This window comes from Muntiacus reevesi, chromosome 3 (genome assembly GCF_963930625.1).
Source record: "Muntiacus reevesi chromosome 3, mMunRee1.1, whole genome shotgun sequence".
Classification (NCBI taxonomy): domain Eukaryota; kingdom Metazoa; phylum Chordata; class Mammalia; order Artiodactyla; family Cervidae; genus Muntiacus; species Muntiacus reevesi.
In genome coordinates this window covers 108,795,620-108,803,558 of record NC_089251.1, presented here as the reverse complement: position 1 = coordinate 108,803,558, position 7,939 = coordinate 108,795,620, and positions in this window count along the sequence as shown.

Here is a 7,939-nt window from a genome sequence, read left to right as displayed (position 1 = left end):
AACAACAAAAATCACAAGACATACAAAGAGACATGAAAGTATGACCCACTCAAAAGAAAAAAGTAAATCAACAGACACTTCCTGGAAAAGACCTGATGGCAGGTATACCAGACAAAGACTTAAAAAGAACTCTTTTTAAAATGCTCACATAACTAAAGGAAAATACAGAGAAAGTAAAGAAAAGGATGTATGTGTGAAATGAATATATCAATACAAGGAAGATGTAACAAAAATTCTGGAACTGGAAAGTAAAATACTGAAATGAAAATTTCACTAAAGGAATTCAAGGGCAGATTTGATCAGGCAGAAGAAAGAACAGCAGTAAGACAGTGGAAATTATTGAGTCTGAGGAACAGAAACAAAAAAAGATAGGAAAAAAAATAGCATCTATTTGGCCATGAATTAGTCTCAGTAGATTTATTAAATATATATTTTTCAGAGTATCTTCTGTGACCACAACTAAATGAAGCTGTGGGGCTTCCCAGGTGGCTCAGTATTAAAGAATCTGTCGGCCAGTGCAGGAGCCACAGGAGACTCGGGTTTGATCCCTGGGAGGGGAAGATCCCTTGAAGGAGGAAATGGCAACCAATCCCAGTATTCTTGCCTGGAAAATTCCATGGACAGAGGAGCCTGGTGAGCCACAGTCCATAGGGTCGCAAAGAGTCAGACACGACTGAGCGACTAGGCACACACACAAATGAAGTTCAATATCAATAACAGGGAAAACTGGAAAATTCACAAAACTGTGGAAATTAAACAATGCACTCTTAAACAATGTAACTCTATCAAAGAGATCACAAAGAAAATGAGAAAATACTTAGACATGAATGAAAACAAAAAGACAACATACCAAAACTTATGGGACCCAGAAAAAGCAGTGCTGAGTAGGAAATTTATTGGTATAAACACATTCCAAAAAAAGAAGAAAGATTTCAAATCAACAACCTAACTGTAGAATGGGAGGAACTAGAAAAACAACAAACTAAAACCAGTTAGCAGAAAGAAGGAAACAAAGATTAGAGCAGAGATAGACAAAAAATATAAAAGCAATAAAGAAAATCAACAAAACCAAAAATTGATTCTTTTTTAAGAAATTGAAATAACAAGCTTGTAACTAAGTGTACTAAGAATTGGTGAAGACTCAAATTACTAAAATTAGAAATGAAAGTGGGGACATTACTACCAATTCTACAGAAGAATTATAAGAACTATGAACAACTGTATGCCAGCAAATAGGATAACCTACATGAATGTGGACCAACTAGAAACACAAAATCTACCAAGACTAAATAATGAAGAAATAGAAAAATATGAATACCATGCGAACCTTTAAGTTGTAAACCAGGACTGAGATGGGGTGTCAAGTGTCACTGTTAATATTCAGTGTTGTTTGGGTTGGAAGGTCCTCATAGATGCAGTAAAACAAGTTAAAAGAAAACAGAAATCTAAGAATCAGAAAAAATGAAACCACACGATCATTGTTCTTGGATGATGTGATTGCTCACATAGCAAACTTCAAAGAATATATACAAATAAATCATTAGAATTAGGTAAATTCCCTGGTGGTCCAGTGATTAGAGCTTGTCGCTTTCACTGCGGGGACCCAGGTTCTACATCTGATAGGGGAACCAAGATCCCACAAGCTGTGTTCAGTTCAGTTCCGTTCAATCGCTCAGTTGTGTCCAACTCTTTGCGACCTCACGGACTGCAGCATACCAGGCCTCCCTGTCCATCACCAACTCCCGGAGTTTCCTCAAACTCATGTCCATTGAGTTGGTGATGGCATCCAACCATCTCATCCTCTGTCATCCTCTTCTCCTCCTGCCTTCAATCTTTCCCAGCATCAGGATCTTTTCCAATGAGCCAGTTCTTCACATCAGGTGGCCAAAGTATTGGAGTTTCAGCTTCAGCATCAGTCCTTCCAGTGAACACCCAGGACTGATCTCCTTTAGGATGGACTGGTTGGATCTCCTTGCAGTCCAACGGACTCTGAAGAGTCTTCTCCAACATCACAGTTCAAAAGCATCAATTCTTCGGCACTCAGCTTTCTTTACAGTCCAACTGTCACATCCATACATGACTACTGAATTTTTCCAGTTTCTGGTTTTCCATAGCTTTGACTCAACGGACCTTTGTTAGCAAAGTAACATCTCTGCCTTTTAATATGCTATCTATGATGGTCATAACTTTGCTTCCAAGGAGCAAGTGTCTTTTAATTTCATGGCTGCAATCACCATCTGCAGTGATTTTGGAGCCCCCCCAAAATAAAGTCTCTCACTGTTTCCCATCTATTTTCCATGAAGTGATGGGACCAGATGCCATGATCTTAGTTTTATGAATGTTGAGTTTTAAGCCAACTTTTTCACTCTCCTCTATCACTTTCATCAAGAGGCTCTTTAGTTCTTCTTTGCTTTCTGCCATAAGGGTGGTGTCATCTGCATATCTGAGATTATTGATATTTCTCCCAGCAGTCTTGATTCCAGCTTGTGCTTCATCCAGCCCAGTGTTTCTCATGATGTACTCTGCATGTAAGTTAAATAAGCAGCATGACAATATACAGGTTTGATGTACTCCTTTCCCGATTTGGAACCAACCTATGGGATGTGGCCGAAAAAATGTTATTAGAATTAATAAGATACTTTAGTAGATCATTGGATCCATCAGTAAAAAGCAATTGCACATCTACAGTACAAAAAATAGAAAACAATGAAAAATATGTTTATCTTAACAGATACAAAGTATCACCTAAAACAAAATTTACAAAAGTTGTGCAAGAGACTCAACAGCGGAAGTTCCAACTTCGGCCTCTTAGGTTTTCAACCACAATTTCCCCCAGAAGACGATGGAGGGGCAACAATATGGCTCCAGGTGGCCCCTGGGACCTTTTGGACTCTTTGACACCACAGTCTCTCTGACTGTATGGAGAGTCCCCAGTAAACCATGATGGAGAATCTGAGAACAGATCCAATTCCTAGCAAAGTCATGGCCACAGGTGTGTCCTCAACTTATAAATTTTCCAGTAGATACTGAACCTCTGGAATGCTTGGGGGAGTGTGATTCCAGGATGATTCTAATGAAGATGAATGGATTCAAATTCTTAAAATTTTCATCCCAAAGAAGGGTTCCAACTCTGTCTTCAGGATTGCATGCAATGTAATGAGTAAATCCGAGATGTTGGACTTGATTCCAGGATAGTTCCAATGGAGACCAGAAGATACAACTCCACACAAACTTGAGCTCCAGACTATGTCTATAACTCTAGGTCACATCTCCCCCTCACCCTGCCATTTTTTTTTAATATGCTCTGGATCTTAATTGCAGCATGCAGGATCTTTTTTTTTTTTTTTTTGCAGCATATGTGATCTTTACAGAATGTGGGATCTAGTTCCCTGACCAGGAATCAAACCAGGCTCCCTGCATTGGGCTTGGAGTCTTAGCCACTGGACCACCAGGGAAGTCCCTAGATCAATCTTAAAGTCTGGAGTAAATCCATGCTGTAGGACAGGATTCCAGATTTCAGAAATGGTTACAACGGAGATGAGTAGATCCAACTTCTTACAAAACAGAGATCTGAGGTATGCTGTTTCCTTTAATGGAAGAGCCCAGGGGAGTGTCACAGGCCAGGATGGTTTGCTGTGCGGTCATGTGGATGGACCCCCTTGCAAAATGGAGGCTCAAGGTGTGTTCCCAACTCTTAAACCTTCCAGATTGGGTCAGATGTCCTTAATAAGTCCACTATGGAGGATCTTCCTCAGTGGAGAGGAGTAAGTTGAACTCCTTGGGTCTGTCTTCAATTCAAACATCTCAAATAATTCAGTGCTGAGATTACTAGGCCAGGCCAGGCCAGGACAGTTTGCAGTGAAGAATGAATTGAACCCCTTACAAGATTGTGGCCCAAGGCATGTCTAGAGGCCAGTTCCTTTGGGAGGCCAGTTCCTCCCCTCTGCCATCTAGTCCTAAACTGGCAATTTATTCTTTCACTGTGTTTATCTTAGAAAGCTGATGAAAGTGACTCCCATAGCCTGTTAATAGGCTGGGAATATTCTGATGGTAGGTAATCCTGCCATGGTGGCCACCATGGGACGTGTGATGCCGCTGGTCAAGGAACTAAGATCCCACATGCTGCACAACCAAAAATAATAAATATTTTATATAAGTGGGAGTGTACAATATTTGTCCTTTGGTGTCTGATTTGTTTCACTTAGCATATATTACAAGATTTATCCATGTTGTAGCATGTATCAAAATTTTATTCCTTCTTAAGTTTGAATAACCTAGACTGTAAAGAATCCGCCTGCAATATGGGAGACCTGGGTTCAATCCCTAGGTTAGGAAGATCCTCCAGAGGAGGGTATGGCAACTCAATCCAATATTCTTGCCTGGAAAATCTCCATGGAGAGAGGAGCCTGGCAGGCTACAGCCCATGGGGTCTCAAAAAGTCGGACATGACTGAGCAACTAAGCAGAGCGGAGAGAACATTCTATTAGGGCTTCCCAGGTGGCTCAGTGGTAAAGAACCCGCCTGCCAATGCTGGAGATGGAAGAGATGCAGTTTGATCCCTGGGTTGGGAAGATTCCCTGGAGGAGGGCATGGCAACCCACTCCAGTATTCTTGTCTGGAGAATCCCATGGACAGGGGAACCTGGCAGTCTACAGGGTCGCAAAGAGTGAGACACGACTGAAGCTACTTAGCACTCATTCAGCACACACAACATTCTATTACACGTATATACCACATATCTTTATCCATCAGTTTTTATTTTGTTTATTTATCTCTGGCTGCACTGGGTCTTTGTTGCCGTGCGCAGGCTTTCTCCAGTTGCAGCAAGTGGGGGCTACTCTCTAGTTGCAATGTGTGGACTTCTCATGGTGGTGGTTTCTCTTGTTGAGGAGCACAGGCTCCAGGACCCGTGGCCTTCAGTAGTTGTGGTGCACTGGCTTACTCGCCCCGCAGCATTTGGAATCTTCCCAGACCAGGGATCGAACCTGCAATGGCAGGTAGACTCTTAATCACTGGACCACCAGGGAGGTCCAATTCATCCATCAGTTGATAGACATTTGAATTGTTTACACCTTCAGAATATTGTAAACAACTTTGCTAAGAACATTGATGAACAAGTTTTCTCTTTGAGTTCCTACTTTTCAATTCGCTTGGGTATAGACCTAAGATTGGAATTGCTGGATCATATGTTAGTTTTATGTTTTACTTTTGAGGAACTGCCAAACTGTCTTCCATAGAAGCTGCACCTTTTATAATACATTGCCGCTGGTCATGTAATGAAGGTTCCAATTTCTCCACATCTCTGCCAACATTTATTATCTGTCCATTTTATGATAGCCATCCTAGTGGATGTAAAGATTCTTTTATTTTCAATCTACTTTTTAAAGCTATAATAGTCTAGGGAATCCATTTCAACAAAGTTTTCAGATTTATTGTCCATAAACTTGTACATTACACAATGTAATGTCTTTAATTCTGTCCTTTCGTTTTACTCATGCTTTTTGTTGTGTGACCAACGTGGTCACATAATGTTGTCAGTTTTATTGGTCTCAAAGAGCCAGTTTTCTTTTCTTGTTTTTTTAATTGGACGACCCTCTTTCAATTGTAATATTTTTCCTATGTCATTCAAATTTCTACCTTCTATTTTGTCCTTCATTCTACTTAGAGTTTTCCAGTTGTTCTTTTTCTTACATCTTGAATTAAAATAAGATTCTTTCTCACTCACTTCCCACAAACACTCCTTCTAGAACCCTGGCTGAAATGAGGCTTTTTGAAATATTGCTTAAGAGTACAAAATCCGTAAGAGATTTGACAGTACAGCATGGTGTGGCCTTGTGGCTTATGTACCATAGATAAGGAATCTATGGAAACCACTATATATAAAATAGATAATAAGTACCTACTGTATAGTACAGGGGACTCAATACTCTGTAATGACCTACATGGGATAAGAATCTAAAAAAAGAGTTGGTAGATGTGTCTATATTACGGGTTCACTTTGCTGTGTACTTGAAACTAACACAACATTGTAAATCAACTATACGCCAACAAAATTTATAAAAATTTAAAAAGTGATAAAAAATGAAATGATTCCAACTGCAGGAATCTAGTGACCCTAGACAGAGTCTCATACATTTGCTAGTATTACTCTTAGGGTAAATATTTAATGCTAACCATATACCTGGTATTATGTACTCCACAGTGAATAGCCAGTTAAAGTCCATTAAATTAACTCATCCATTTTGAGTTAATTTCTGTATATGGCATCAGGAAAGAATTCAACTTCACTTTTTTGCATGTGGTTATCCAACCTTCTCAGCACAATTTGTTGAAAAGACTCTTCTTTCCACATTGAATGGTTTTGGCATTCTTGTTGAAAATTTTTGATCATATATGCAAGGGCTAATTTCTGAGCTTTCTAACCCCTTCCATTGGTCTGTATGTCCTCATTTATGCCAGTACCACATTGTTTTAATTAGTACAGTAAGTTTTGAAATCAGGAATTGTGAGCCTTTCAACTTAGTTCTTCTTCTAAACTAAGGACTGTTCTGGGTCCTTGAGATTCCTTATGAATTGTTGTTATTGTTGTTCAGTCTCTCAGTCGTGTCTAACTCTTTGCAACATGCCAGGCTTCCCTGTCCTTCACTGTCTCCCAGAGTTTGTGCAAACTTATACTAACAAATCAATAATGCCATCCAACCATCTCATCCTCTGTCGTCCCCTTCTCCTTCTGCCCTCAATCTTTCCCAGCATCACGCTCTTTTCCAATGAGTCAGCTCTTCCCATAAGATAGCCAAAGTATTGGAGCTTCAGCTTCAGTATTAGTCCTTCCAATGAATATTCAGTGTTAATTTCCTTTAGGATGGACTGGTTTGATCTCCTTGCTGTCCAAAGAGATTATGAATTGTAGGAATTTTCTTTTCTATTTCTGCCAAAATCATCACTGGGATTTAAATAGGGATTGCAGTGAATCTGTGGATCACCTTTGGGTAGTATTAACACCTTACCAATATTAAATCTTCCAATTCATGAACACAGATATCTTTTCATTTATGTCTTCTTCAACTTCAGCAATGGTTTGTAGTTTCCAGTGTACAGGTCTTGAAAGTCATATTTATTTTAAATGCCATCTAGTACTTTGGGGTCTCAGATAGTAAAGAATCTGCCTGCAATGCTGGAGACCCAGGTTTGATCCCTTGGTGGGGAAGATCCCCTGGAGAAGGAAATGGCTACCCACTCCAGTATTCTTGATTGGAGAATTCCATGAATAGAAGAGCCTGGCAGGCTACAGTCCTTGGGGTTGAAAAGACTCAGACAGGACTGAATGACTAACACTTTTCACTTTCAGCCCTCTAGCTGCAGGCTTGAGGATTCTGTCAGTTCTCTAACTGCTATGATGGAGGAAATTTGGGGGGCTGTGGAAGCATAACAAAACACTTACCATGTCTTATTTTCCCCTAGCTAAAAGCTGAGTCCCTTGAAAACAAGGACAGTGACTTCCCCGCCTCTCTCAAGAATGCCAGTCAGTGAATGTACTTATCCACTCAGTAGCCTCAGTGCCTATTTGCACAATGTGTATCTTCCTGCTTAAAATCCTTTCAATGCGTTGCTATTAAGATAGCTGTTATTAAGGAGTTCGCCAAAGCCCTGTGGTATAGTCCCTGCCAATAACTCCCATCTGAGTAAGAAGACCTCTTCTCTCTGCCTGCTCTCTAGTCATTCTGGCCTTCTTTCATCTTTGTAAAACAATGTTTTCAAACATTTCTAATTGCAGCGTACAGTAAGAAATGTATTTAACAGTGCAACCCAGTTTGTTTTGTAATAACAAACAGAAGCTTTGTAAAGCATTACTTAGCTTTCCTGCTTATACAAGGCACTCTGATATTTTCTGTTTCTTTTAAAAAGTACCCACTAAATTGATATTATTTAGAAAAACACC